The sequence below is a fragment of the Schistocerca cancellata genome, chromosome 2 (assembly GCF_023864275.1).
Source record: "Schistocerca cancellata isolate TAMUIC-IGC-003103 chromosome 2, iqSchCanc2.1, whole genome shotgun sequence".
Lineage (NCBI taxonomy): Eukaryota > Metazoa > Arthropoda > Insecta > Orthoptera > Acrididae > Schistocerca > Schistocerca cancellata.
Window position 1 is genome coordinate 1,014,733,879 of NC_064627.1, and position 14,721 is coordinate 1,014,748,599.

Genomic DNA, 14,721 nt, shown 5'->3' on the forward strand with positions numbered 1-14,721 from the left:
CGTACAGGAGCTGCAACATGCGGTCGTGCATTATCCTGCTGGAATGTAGGGTTTCGCAGGGATCGAATGAAGGGTGGAGCCACGGGTCGTAACACATCCCAATAGTAACGTCCACTGTTCAAAGTGCCGTCAATGCGAACAAGGTGTGACCGAGACATGTAACCAATGGCACCACATAGCATCAAGCCGGGTGATAAGCCAGTATGGCGATGACGAACACACGCTTCCAATGTGCGTTCACCGCGATGTCGCCAAACACGGATGCTGTAAACAGAACCTGGATTCATCCGAAAAAATGACGTTCTGCCATTCGTGCACCCAGGTTCGTCGTTGAATACATCATCGCAGGCGCTCCTGTCTGTCATGCAGCGCCAAGGGTAACCGCAGCCAAGGTCTCCGAGCTCACAGTCCATGCTGCTGCAAACGTCGTCGAACTGTTCGTGCAGATGGTTGTTGTCTTGCAAACGTCCCCATCTGTTGACTGAGGGATCGAGACGTGGCTGCATGATCCGTTACAGCCATACGGATATTATGCCTGACTTTTTGACTGCTAGTAATACGTTCCGTATTACCCTCCTGATCCCGCCGATTCCATATTCTGCTAACAGTCATTGGATCTCGACCAACGCGAGCAACAATGTCGCGATACGATAAACCGCAATCGCGGTAGGCTACAATCCAACCTTTATCAAAATGGGAAACGTGATAGTACACATTTCACCTCCGTACACGAGGCATCACAACAACGTTCACCAGGCAACGCCGGTCAACTGCTGTTTGTGTATGAGAAATCAGTTGGAAACTTTCCTCATGTCAGGACGTTGTAGGTGTCGCCAACCTTGTGTGAATGCTCTGTCAAGCTAATCATTTGCATATCACAGCATCTTCTTCCTGTCGGTTAAATTTTTCGTTTGTAGCATGTCATCTTCATGGTGTACCAATTTTAGTGGCCAGTTGTGTAGCTTCGACGTTAGAGTACAACGAACACCTGCAAACTGCAGTTGGCAGCACTAGCAGTGTATGATACACAACGCATGTCAGGGGGCACAGATAACATTGCAGTCGTTGTCGTACTGCGGAATCGGAGCGATTTATCTGACGTCCAAAACCACATGATCACTGGATTTCTGGTCAAAGGTGCAAGCATTTCCGAAATGGCTAAGTTTATAAACTGCTCGCATGCCACCACGGTTAAAGTAGACCGGTCATGGCAAAATGGCGCTTTCCAAAACCGGCGCCGAGACAACTGTGGTGCACCACGGCCCATAGATGACAGTGGAGAACAATGGCTGCAGTTATGTTAAGGGCGAACAGACGTGCAACTGTTGAGCAGCTGACCATCCAGATGAACCAAGAGGCTACCAACGGTGTCTCCTCGACGACTGTTCGGCGAGCGTTGCTGCTTATGGCCCTCCGGAGTAGAGATGGGGGATCCGCTCTTGAACTAATTCATAGAGATGAATCTTTCAAAGGAGTGAACAATCAGTGATTCAGAAAAAAAGAACGGTAGCTCCAAACGTTTCCCACGGCAGAGAGAGAGAGAGAGAGAGAGAGAGAGAGAGAGAGAGAGAGCGAGAGAGAGACGGAGCATATCAGCAGCGCCTCTGCTGGACAGAGCACAGTGCACGCCACACAACACAGCCAGCGCCGGCCTCTGCCCTGCTTCTACCTTGGCTGCCTGCATTGTGCAGTGCCCCATTGGATTTTGTGTTTCACATATGCCGTGCCGTCTCTGTGCGTCGTCTGCCGCTTGCAGTGTCTGGCGCAGCTTAACTTCGCATCGCACTTTGTCGGCGATCGTTTCAGTCGCACGTCCTGCCCTCTGGGCAGTTGATGCGAGAAACAGGACAGAGAGACACCTAGCGGATAACATAGGAACTACTTGCAACAACCTGCTCACAAGGGAATGGACGATTTGTCTCGGAGTGGGTGAGTTCACCGCTCCCCCCACCCTCGGAACTCGCCCGCTCAACGCTCACCCCACCATCTCGACTCTAGCCAGAGCGTTGAGCAAAGCGACTCAGGTGTCACTCTGGTCTCTGCGGTCTCAGCTCACACAGTAATACAGCTCGCGGCTCGACCTGCTCGACTCAGCGCCTCTGCATCGGAGTTCGTCCCTACTGGATATTGTTCTTCGTAGTAATACCGCTATGTATATTACATTATTATGTTATGTATACATCAATTGTTTTTATTTTATTTTTATTTGTTTAAACTGATTAGATTAGGTTCCTGATGACTCCTCTTACTATAGGATTTTTATTATGGACACTCGAATTTACGCTTTAATTACGAGCGAACCGATAAACGTATCGCAAAATTTGATACACCAATATTTTCCTTGTTTTATTCTGCGTAAGGCTATATGCAGCACTTTCGTTTTACAGTCTAATTTATATTTTTTTTTTCTTATTCTGGTACGGATTTTGCGATTTTAGGCGTCTTCGGAAGGAAACGTTCACTTTAAAAATATATGGCTTGCGATGTATTTGTATGAGGTTAATGAAATTTTAATACATTATAGCCAAATATATTTTTAATGTAAATCTCAAGTTACAACATTTTCCGATCACCCACGATAGTGCAAAATAAATCAATAATCAAAAACTTTGTCATATCGTGGAAATTTCAATAAACAATACAAAATTCTTACTCATTATCTGTGTTACTTCAAAATAGGATCAAATAAGATCAAAATACAGGTATAGTACTGGAATAAACCAAGTTTAAAGGGCAATGTGCCTTCCATTTATTTTCTATTGCAAATGAATGGCGAGTCATGAAAAAGAGCTAATTCATTTCAGGGAGTGAACAGTTCTGATCCAATCTCTGAAAAGAACAGTTTTGCCCATCTCTACTCTGGAGCGGACTACTGTTTCATTCACCAAGCTGGCAAGTGTTCATCGGCGACGGGGGCTGGCATTTGCACGCCAGTATCGCATCTGGACTTCCGTTGAGTGGGGACAGGTGGCCTTTTCAGTTGAATCACATTGTATGCCCCATAGGACTGAAAGCAAACAGCCTGAAACAATCGTCTGGAGGGTCCAGGTTGGAGGAGGAAGCGTTATGGTCTGGGGAATATTTTCTAGGCATTCCTTGGCTAATCTCGCCATTCCAGAAGGCATAGTGGCTTAACGCAACAATGCATATATCCTTGGGGATCTTGTGCACGCCTACATGCAGTTTGTTTTCTCCTCGGCAAGTTGACATCTAGCAGCAGGGCAATGGAATACGCGACAAAGCTTTCAGTGTACGTGCGCGGTGTGACGAGCATTCTCCAGATTTAAACCCAATCCAGAATTTGCAGGACTACCTCGATGGGGCCGTTGACACCGTGGATCCTCAACCTGGCGCAGCTAGCCGCGGTACTAGAGTCGATATGGCTCCACATCTCTGTTGGTACCTCATTGACTCACTGACGCCCACTCTGCCAAAGATGGCTATTCAGTCTTTTGACATATTGTCACTTTACTGTGATTGCATCATGTATACGAGTAGCTCGAAGACATTTTCAGTAACAGAACTCAGTGTGTTGTCCTAGACTGCAGGTACCCGTCAGAGACAAAGGTATCTCAAATAGTGGCCCAGGAATGTGTAACAGGACCGTTGTTGTTCTTGTTCTCTGTATACATAAACAATCTGACTGGGAGGGTGACGCTGAAGACGCTGTAGTGTATGAGAAAGTGCCGTCTTTGACAGACAGTTGGGAGATACGGAATGGCTTGGGCAGAATTTTGAATGGCAGCTTGCTCTAAATGTGGGGAAATGTAAGTTAATGGAGATGAGCTAGTAAAACAGTCCTATGATGTTCGCATACAGTATTACGGGTGTGCTACTTGAGAGATTCACGTCTATTAAACATCTAGGCATTATATCGCGTAGTGATAGGAAATAGAACAAGCACTGAAAGTGGACTGCAGGGAAGGCGGATTGTCGATTTTGGTTTATTAAGAGAATTCTAGGAAAATGCAGTTTATCTATAAAGGAGATCGAGTACATAACACTTGTGCCACCACTACTGCTCAAGTTTTTGGGATTCCCACCAGGTGCCGTTAAAGGAAGACATCGAAACAATTCAGAGATGTGCTGCTAGATTTGTTACCGGTAGGTTCGATCAGTGCGAGAGTTCTAAGAAAATGAACTGAAATGAAAATCCCTGGAAGGAAGAAGACATCCTTTTCAAGTAAGTTTAGAGAACCAGCATTTGTGATAGACAAAAGAACGATCCTACGCCCCCATCGTACATATCGCTCAAGAACTGCGAAGACAAGAGGGATTATGGTTCGTCTTTATGGTTCGTACAGAAAATTAAGGCAGTTCTGCGGGAATTTGCTGCAAAGACTGCTGGCAGTGGCACCTCTTGATGTTCATTAAACTGTCGTGACGTAATAAATGTATCTTAGTACAGCTGCAGTGGTTCATATTAATATTACTATAGAAGTCGCATTGCTTCGCTCGATTTGCGAGTGGAACAGGATTGAGAATGCCTAACAGTCGAACAAGTTACCTTCCACCATGCACCGCGTGATGTAGAAAAAATTTCTCATCAGGCACAGAAATGTCATTCAAGATAAGTTTCCTAGATGATCAGGACGCGTCACCACCTCTTCAGTCTCCTCCTTCAGTACCTCACGTCCTCTATGCTTGCAAGGTAGCAAACTGGGCTCGCATTCGGGAGGACGACGGTTCAAACCGGTCTCCGACCATCCTGATTTAGGATTTTTTCAAGATTTCCCTTAATCGTTTCACTAAAATGCAGAGATAGGTCCATTGAAAGGGCACGGCCAATTTCCTTCCTAGTTTTTCCCTAATCCGAGCTTGTGCTTCGTCTCTAATGACCTCGTTGTCGACGGGACGCTAAACACGAATCTCCTCCTCCTCCTCTATGCTTGCAACATTGTCACGAGTGTGAATTAAGTTGCTGTGATCTATGAAGGAGGCATGTGACCTCATATCTAAATAGATGATAGAATTCACAGTCTTGGTCACATTTCATTTTCCCAGATAACTGCTTTCAGCTTTACAGCCATCAGAAGATCTACAAGAGAAAAATTTATGACGCGTCAACATGAACCTATTACATATAAGAAAAAGAAAAGCAGAACAACAAATACCACTTTATAAGGCAGCGCTATAAAGATTGCGCAATCAGCAATTAAAATGACTCACAATGTAAGTGGCACAAATAGCTAATGGGTAACTTTATTACAGCTCCCTCCCATCAAGAACTGTTGACATAACTTAGGTACATGTACGACCTGAGCTTGATGAATAATTTTTTAAACTAGACCCATAGATCCTGTATGTGCTACGCGCAGAACTAAAAGTTTTGACTTTTTCCTTCAGATGTGAGACTAGTGTATGTTTATATACAGGGTTATTACAAATGATTGAAGCGATTTCACAGCTCTACAATAACTTCATTATTTGAGATATTTTCAAAATACTTTGCACACACATACAAAAACTCAAAAAGTTTTTTAGGCATTCACAAATGTTCGATATGTGCCCTTTTAGTGATTCGGCAGACATCAAGCCGATAATCAAGTTCCTCCCACACTCGGCGCAGCATGTCCCCAACAATGAGTTCGAAAGCATCGTTGATGCGAGCTCGCAGTTCTGGCACGTTTCTTGGTAGAGGAGGTTTAAACACTGCATCTTTCACATAACCCCACAGAAAGAAATCGCATGGGGTTAAGTCGGGAGAGCGTGGAGGCCTTGACATGAATTGCTGATCATGATCTCCACCACGACCGATCCATCGGTTTTCCAATCTCCTGTTTAAGAAATGCCGAACATCATGATGGAAGTACGGTGGAGCACCATACTGTTGAAAGATGAAGTCGGTGCTGTCGGTCTCCAGTTGTGGCATGAGCCAATTTTCCGCGGGCTACGCGTGAAACTTGCACGCACGCGTTCAACCGTTTCTTCGCTCACTGCAGGCCGACCCGTTGATTTCCCCTTACAGAGGCATCCAGAAGCTTTAAACTGCGCATACCATCGCCGAATGGAGTTAGCAGTTGGTGGATCTTTGTTGAACTTCGTCCTGAAGTGTCGTTGCACTGTTATGACTGAATGATGTGAGTGCATTTCAAGCACGACATACGCTTTCTCGGCTCCTGTCGCCATTTTGTCTCACTGCGCTCTCGAGCGCTCTGGAGGCAGAAACCTGAAGTGCGGCTTCAGCCGAACAAAACTTTATGAGTTTTTCTACGTATCTGTAGTGTGTCGTGACCATATGTCAATGAATGGAGCTACAGTGAATTTATGAAATCGCTTCAATCATTTGTAATAGCCCTGTACTTTACTTGAAATATAAATCATTCTGCTTTGCTACTAATGGTTGTTACACCTGCCTCATGTCCACTGATTCTAGTTTCAATCTGGATATCTTAGAAGATACCTGGTCTGTTCGTTGTAAGTATATCTAATGTATTTCCGTTATAAGTAGGCTGTCAAACTCTATGTTCTAAAAAATTGCCATATTAAGCATTCAGTATTCTTTCGCAGAATTTCTTGTCGCGCCTACAATATGCAAAGCTGCAGTTGTCTCATTCGATACTTCGATAACTGGAGTCTCACCTAATGACGTCTATGATTGGAGAAGACACGTACTAGCGAACGAGGTCTTTTCGGAAGTTTTCAGTTTTGTCTGATGGTGAGTTTGGTACTCGATGGAAGGATGCAGTCATTAGTTGATGCACACTCTTGGCACTGAATCTTACCCAAATAATCTCGCATGCAGCTTTAATTTCTATCTCGACGGATTTCAGTTCTTCTTCTACTGCAAAGAATATACCGCCTCCATTCCTTATTAGCCTATTCTTTCGACATACAAATGGTTCAAATGGCTCTGAGCACTATGGGACTTAACATCTATGGTCATCAGTCCCCTAGAACTTAGAACTACTTAAACCTAACTAACCTAAGGACAGCACACAACACCCAGCTATCACGAGGCAGAGAAAATCCCTGACCCCGCCGGGAATCGAACCCGGGAACCCGGGCGTCGGAAGCGAGAACGCTACCGCACGACCACGAGATGCGGGCTTTCGACATACATTTAGATTTCTCCAAAAATCTCACTGATACGAATTTCCGAGTTTTGTCAGAGTCCCGTAAGTACTACTTGTTTTAGACTCCCGTAGTGTTCCACTGTTGTTTTCTTTTCTATTGGCTGACGGCTGTCCCCACCAAAAATACATCGTTCTTACGTTCTACAGACTTGATCTGATTCAGCTTGACCACTAATATACTACAACAATATTTAAATAAAGAAATATTATAAATATTCAGTTACACTCAAATCATTCATAATAATTACAAATAAATGTTTGTTCATACGTAAATAAGCTAGTATTGTTGCTCAAGTGCGCTCACGTTAAATGACAACGAATAGTCGATAAATTTTGTTTGAGAAATTTTTTATGCCTTGTGGACAGAAGCGTCTTTTGGTTCTCTTTCCACTTGTGGTGTTCACTAGCATATGCAGCTGATTATTTTGAAATTAGCACGGTTTCTTGATAGCACTTGCAATCGACGTTTGAATAAAGTTACTGGCAAAATAGTGAACTGTTCATTAAATAAATACACAATTATGACAGAATATGAGGTATTGATGCTGTGATCATTTGCTGCATGTAAGTGGAGAATATACTGTTCTGACAAACATATGTGTAACAAAAAAGGCGTAAACGACACTATTAATCAATAACTTAAATAGAGACATATATGTAGTTACACAAATGATGGCTACAGTGCAGTGCTATTATCTGAGATATAAAACAAACAGTTTTTAACAAACGACACATCTACCTTACTTGCGGAAAGCAGTTCTGTTTTCTTCTCTGATGTGCAAAACCATAACGCATAGTTTACAGGTTTGAGTTTTGTATCACAAAAACTTTTTCTTGGAGAAGTGGATTTAAATATTTAATGTCCTTAGACATCAGGCGTTATAAGAACTGACGTTCTAAAAGTGTACCGTTGCAGCTTTCCTTCGACGGAAGACTCATGGTTCAACATGGAGCAATAACTTCGTCTTTGGCCTTTTGATGAAAAAAAATTAATTCTGTTTAGGAAAGAGATTCTGCCGCACGTCAGTATTCTGGTGTCAGCGTTTAAACCAAGTTGTTGTCTTTCTCAAATTCGATGAGGTGTGGGTGATGAAACATCCTCTATTTCTTTATTTTTATGTTGACTACTAGCTCGTAATGCAGCAGCCATTAAATCTACCATTCTACGAGCGTACTAAGTTAGAATCGGAACGGTTGGGGCACTGGAACCTCTTTAGGGAGGAGCAGAACTCAATTTCCGAAAGGGACACCAGATTTAGCTTTATGAAGTTTATCTAAATCGCTTACGACAAATGCAATGTTGGTTTTTGAAACCGGTACGGCCGGTTCCTTTTCCTTCCAGTGCTGTAGTTGAGATTCTGACTCATATGTAACATACTTATCATCATCGATGGTACAGTAAACCATAATCTTAGTCATCCTCACTTTCTATCAAGTCATCACCGAACTTTCACAACATCTTGTATTTTTTTATTTTGTAAGGAATTTACGTGGAAAATTAGAAAGCTCAATTTTGAGTGTTCATAAAGCAACAGGCGAGAGATGTGCTCAACACGTTGACAGACTGCTGAATGAGGGTTTATCTGAGAACCAAGATATTTCATTTACTCGATGTAAACACAAGAATCTCGAGAACAGCGGAACCACCACCAACTAGTGAGGGAGTTGTGGCATGTGTTCGTAACATCCTTGGCGGTCAGTAATCGATTCTACCTGCTCCGTGTATGTCTCTACCCGTTGCTGAGGTACTAGAGGTCGTCTGCCCGCAAGTTGACGCACGACCAGTGGTGGCCAGTGCTCAGCAAGCAAGAGGGAAGCGACTAAATGGCAGCAGCGTGGACAGTTGGAGGTCCGGGTTGACCTCGGACGTGCAAGTGATATGTTGGGTCAAACCATGGAGGTAAGAATAGAGGGAGACGCCGTGACGTCACAGCTGCGAAGTTATGTGAAGCCGAGGGTAGCCATCTCAATCCGACCAAAACGTTGCTGCTGTAAGCTTGTGTGCATAGGCTTGTCGCTCGCTTTTGGAAGGATTTTGCGCTATTATGGTGACTTGTGTGGTGTTCGGATGTACGAATCGTTCTAATTGTGATGCGAAATCGAAGGGAATAACATTTCATGTGTAAGTTGTTAAGTGTGATTTTACAACTTCATTGTGAATGAACGTGTGCTACGTCGGTACTTGTACTATTGCGTGTTTTTCTCCTGTATGATATTAGATTTCCTAAAAATGAAAGTCGGAAAGCTCTGTGGGAGAATGCCGTGAGGAGGAAGAATTGGCGTGCGTCTAAATGGAGCACTATATGTTCTCAGCATTTCCGAGAAGAGGACATAGACCGAACTTCCCTTTCAACAGTAAGGCTCCGAGAAAATGCTGTACCATCAGTTTTCCCTACACACCCAAAACATTTGCAAAAGGTATGTTAATTCAAAGAATTAAATTCTTAGTTTTCAAGTTCACGTTTCAGTATAATACGTACGTATCGTCGATAATCGAAGTGTCGAGTAACTCACTTTGTCTTCATCATGTACCAAATTAAAAGTTAACACTACATTAACTGGCGTAAAGTATAGGCCTAAACACGACACTGTGTAGATTTGCCATTCTATGTACCGTATTTCAGTAAATATTGGTGGTAATGAACAGTGTTTCCCAGTAGTGTAACGTAACTGAAATGTCCCAGTACGTATTACAAACAAGATGTATTTATGGGGCTTTGGAGGGAGGGTATAGCTAACTTAGTTTTCAGTTTCTATTATTTAGTTTGTGATACACGTTGATTACTGAATTAACAAAATTGTATCGTTTACATCGAAGACTAGCTATTCGTAATATTACATTAAAAACTATTTTTAATCAGAAGAAACGCGGAATTTCGCCTTTACGAGATTTTATTTTAAACAAAAACTCTGAAACAACCAATCTGATGACGTTACATGCGTACATGGTGCAATTAGCGACTGTAATACACGCAGCGCTATAGCACACTGGAAATGTTTTGGTCAGAGTGTCATGGCAGCGAGCCACGCCCCCATGGCTTCAAAACGTAGTACGGCTGGGATACGTAGCGCCATCTCCCTCTATTCTTACCCCCATGGGTCAAACATAGCTGCAAGACAGCAGCGTGGCCCGTGGTGTGTTACTGGCGCCATCGCGCTGGCTGGAGTGTAACGGTCAAGTAGTGGAAGAAGCGGGCCTGCTTGGAGAGCGTCTCAGGCTGCTTGGTATCCCTCCCTAAACTCGCACAGCACTGCGGGCTACTATATTGGCACTGCATGTCAACAAAACGAAATAGGGTGTCCTGCGTGAAATCTAGGCATAGGTGCATTAACCAAATGAACCTACGTGGCTCCAGACTTAATAAGCCTCAAACATCTGTAATGTACAGGGTGTTTCAAAACTGACCGGTATATTTGAAACGGCAATAAAAACTAAACGAGCAGCGATAGAAATACACCGTTTGTTGCAATATGCTTGGGACAACAGTACATTTTCAGGCAGACAAACTTTCGAAATTACAGTAGTTACAATTTTCAACAACAGATGGCGCTGCGGTCTGGGAAACTCTATAGTACGATATTTTCCACATATCCACCATGCGTAGCAATAATATGGCGTAGTCTCTGAATGAAATTACCCGAAACCTTTGACAACGTGTCTGGCGGAATGGCTTCACATGCAGATGAGATGTACTGCTTCAGCTGTTCAATTGTTTCTGGATTCTGGCGGTACACCTGGTCTTTCAAGTGTCCCCACAGAAAGAAGTCACAGGGTTTCATGTCTCGCGAATAGGGAGGACAATCCACGCCGCCTCCTGTATGTTTCGGATAGCCCAAAGCAATCACACGATCATCGAAATATTCATTCAGGAAATTAAAGACGTCGGCCGTGCGATGTGGCCGGGCACCATCTTGCATAAACCACGAGGTGTTCGCAGTGTCGTCTAAGGCAGTTTGTACCGCCACAAATTCACGAAGAATGTCCAGATAGCATGATGCAGTAATCGTTTCGGATCTGAAAAATGGGCCAATGATTCCTTTGGAAGAAATGGCGGCCCAGACCAGAACTTTTTGAGGACGCAGGGACGATGGGACTGCAACATGGGGCTTTTCGGTTCCCCATATGCGCCAGTTCTGTTTATTGACGAAGCCGTCCAGGTAAAAATAAGATTCGTCAGTAAACCAAATGCTGCCCACATGCATATCGCCGTCATCAATCCTGTGCACTATATCGTTAGCGAATGTCTCTCGTGCAGCAATGGTAGCGGCGCCGAGGGGTTGCCGCGTTTGAATTTTGTATGGATAGAGATGTAAACTCTGGCGCATGAGACGATACGTGGACGTTGGCGTCATTTGGACCGCAGCTGCAACACGGCGAACGGAAACCCGAGGCCGCTGTTGGATCACCTGCTGCACTAGCTGCACGTTGTCCTCTGTGATTGCCGTACGCGGTCGCCCTACCTTTCCAGCATGTTCATCCGTCACGTTCCCAGTCCGTTGAAATTTTTCAAACAGATCCTTTATTTTATCGCTTTTCGGTCCTTTGGTTACATTAAGCCTCCGTTGAAAACTTCGTCTTGTTGCAACAACACTGTGTTCTAGGCGGTGGAATTCCAACACCAGAAAAATCCTCTGTTCTAAGGAATAAACCATGTTGTCTACAGCGCACTTGGACGTTGTGAACAGCACACGCTTACAGCAGAAAGACGACGTACAGAATGGCGCACCCACAGACTGCGTTGTCTTCTATATCTTTCACATCACTTGCAGCGCCATCTGTTGTTGAAAATTGTAACTACTGTAATTTCGAAAGTTTGTCCGCGTGAAAATGTACTGTTGTCCCAAGCATATTGCAACAAACGGTGTATTTCTATCGCTGCTCGTTTAGTTTTTATTGCCGTTTCAAATATACCGGTCATTTTTGAAACATCCTGTATGTATGCCGACTGAAACGATGAATTAAAATGTGTTCCAAGCCCCAGATTCGAACCTGGGCTCCCTGTTCAGTAGACACATGTGCTTATCACTGCACCACTCTGTCACAGTGGTTTTACACCACTGCACGGCCTACCCTCGGACTCCTCGCTCTCCAACCCAGTGTGGCATAGTCGTTAGGACATCTGTCTAGTGAGCAGCGGACCAACTTTCAAATCTAGGCCTTGATAAAAAGTTCATTTGTAGCTTCAGTTTGCATGTATACACCATCAAAGATCGAGTTTTGAAAGGTCTGTTGAACCATTTACTTTCATTTGATTATAATTTTATTTTGTTATCCACTCCCTCTGTTACTGGGTAGTGTCACTTCGTTGTTTGTGTATGCAAGACTACGCTTTCTGTCAAATTTTTCCGTAAAGTCAACTGTGAACCACTTGTCCGGCACATTACCTAATCATTGCTTACCAGCTTTGTTTTATTCATTCGTCTTAATTGATTGGAGTAGCACTTTACGCTTCCTGTGCACGCCACACTAATAAAATGCAAAACACCGCTGAATATTAGTGTTTTTTATATTATTAGAACACTGTTTAACGCTTTAAGTATTTTCCAAACTTGTTTTGTATTATATTATGGTTCAAATGGCTCTAACAAGGGAACCTCCCCATCGCACCCCCCCTCAGATTTAGTTATAAGTTGGCACAGTGGATAGGCCTTGAAAAACTGAACACACATTAATCGAGAAAACAGGAAGAAGTTGTGTGGAAATATGAAAAAAATAAGCAAAATATACAAACTGAGTAGTCCATGTGCAAGATATGCAACATCCAGGAAGGTGTGGCTCTAGGAGCACCGTGGTCCCGTGGTTAGCGTGAGCAGCTGCAAAACAAGAAGTCCTTGGTTCAAGTCTTACTTAGAGTGAAAAATTTTATTTTTTATTTTCAGACAATTATCAAAGTTCAGGCACTCACTCATAAAAAACTTCGCTCTCCAAAATTCCAGGACATATTCAGATTTGCTTGGACATATGCAGGATTTGACGGTCTACACTCGGAAAAATTTTAAAACGTTAAAAACATATTTTTTGACAGAGCACTGGGAAAAGTGTGCGACTGTGAAACTGTTGGATTCATTTGTTGCAGTTTTTGTGATAAACTCATATGTTTTCATCACTTTTTTGGAGTAATTCTCACGTCCACAAGAAAACCTAAATCGGGCAATGTAGAAGAATCTTTTTACCCATTCACCAAGTGTACAAGTTAGGTGGGTCGACAACATATTCCTGTCATGTGAGCGCCCATGCCCTCACCGGTGTCGTATAGAATATATCAGACGTGTTTTCCTGTGTAGGAATCGGTTGGCCTATGACCTTGCGATCAAATGTTTTCGGTTCCCGTTGGAGAGGCACGTCCTTTCGTCTACTAATCGCACGGTTTTGCGGTGCGTTCGCAAAACACACACTAAACTTATTACAGTGAACAGAGACATCAATGAACGAATGGACAGATCACAACTTTGCGAAAATAAATAAAAACTTTTCACTTGAGGGGAGACTTGAACCAAGGACCTCTCGTCACGCAGCTGCTCACGCTAACCAGGCGACCATGGCGCTACTGAATTCAGGTTATCCTTGATGTTGCCTATCTTCGCATGGACTACTCAGTTTGTATATTTTGCTTATTTTTTCATAGTTCCACACAACTTCTGCCTGTTTCCTCGATTGATCTGTGTTCAGTTTTTCAATGCCTATCGACTGTGCCAGCTTATAACTAAATCTGAGGGGGTTGCGATGTGGAGGTTCCCTTGTAAGCACTATGGGACTCAACATCTGACGTCATCAGTCCCCTAGACTTAGAACTATTCAAACGTCAATAAACTAAGGACATCACACACATCCGTGCCCGAGGCAGGGGTTCGAATCTGCGACCGTAACAGCAGCGCGGTTACGGACTGAAGCGCCTAGAACCACTCGGCCACAGCGGCCGGCTTTGTGTTATATTAGACAGTGTTAAATTCTGCTTACACGTGTGTTGCAGGACAGACTAGCTATTATCTGATGCCTTATTAATTTAAGACAGAGACAAACCCTGAAACAGGCTTTGGATGGCCCTGTGGCATTCACCAAATCATTTTGTCAGGTAAATTCCTCATACATCAGTGGAGAACGTGTCGATTTTGGTAAAACAGGTGGCCAGCTGAAGATAGTAAATCCGCGCTACTTGTTATCAGCTGTTTTCCGAACTAGTCGCCTGTGTAATAATTATCTTGTGAGTCGTTTCTGCTCACCAGGCTTACTCGTAGATGATTCCTTCCGTTTATTTGGTTGCCTGCTGCCGTTTGTTTGTGTACATTCAATCCGTGAGATTAAGCGTTTGCCTTGCTTTGGTCTTATGTATTTCAGCTGTACCTTTATGATACCGATAAGAGAACCTTTTTCTTCTAATTAATGCAGCTGATGTCTCCTAAATCCCGCCAAAATAAATCCAAGCAACACCGTGTAGAGTGTAAGTTGGACCTAGTGTTCTGGTCGGCCATTGCACCGTAAAGCTGTGTTTATAAGCCTGTAAACCTGCCTGCTTGCAGAGGTGTTTTCAGACATCAGCTTAATACCCCTAAAATAGTTACTAATTGATTTCTTGTGTTTTAAACAACTTCATGTAAATCCTAAAACACCTCCACCAACTGTAAAGCTTGTCTGTATAACCGCCGA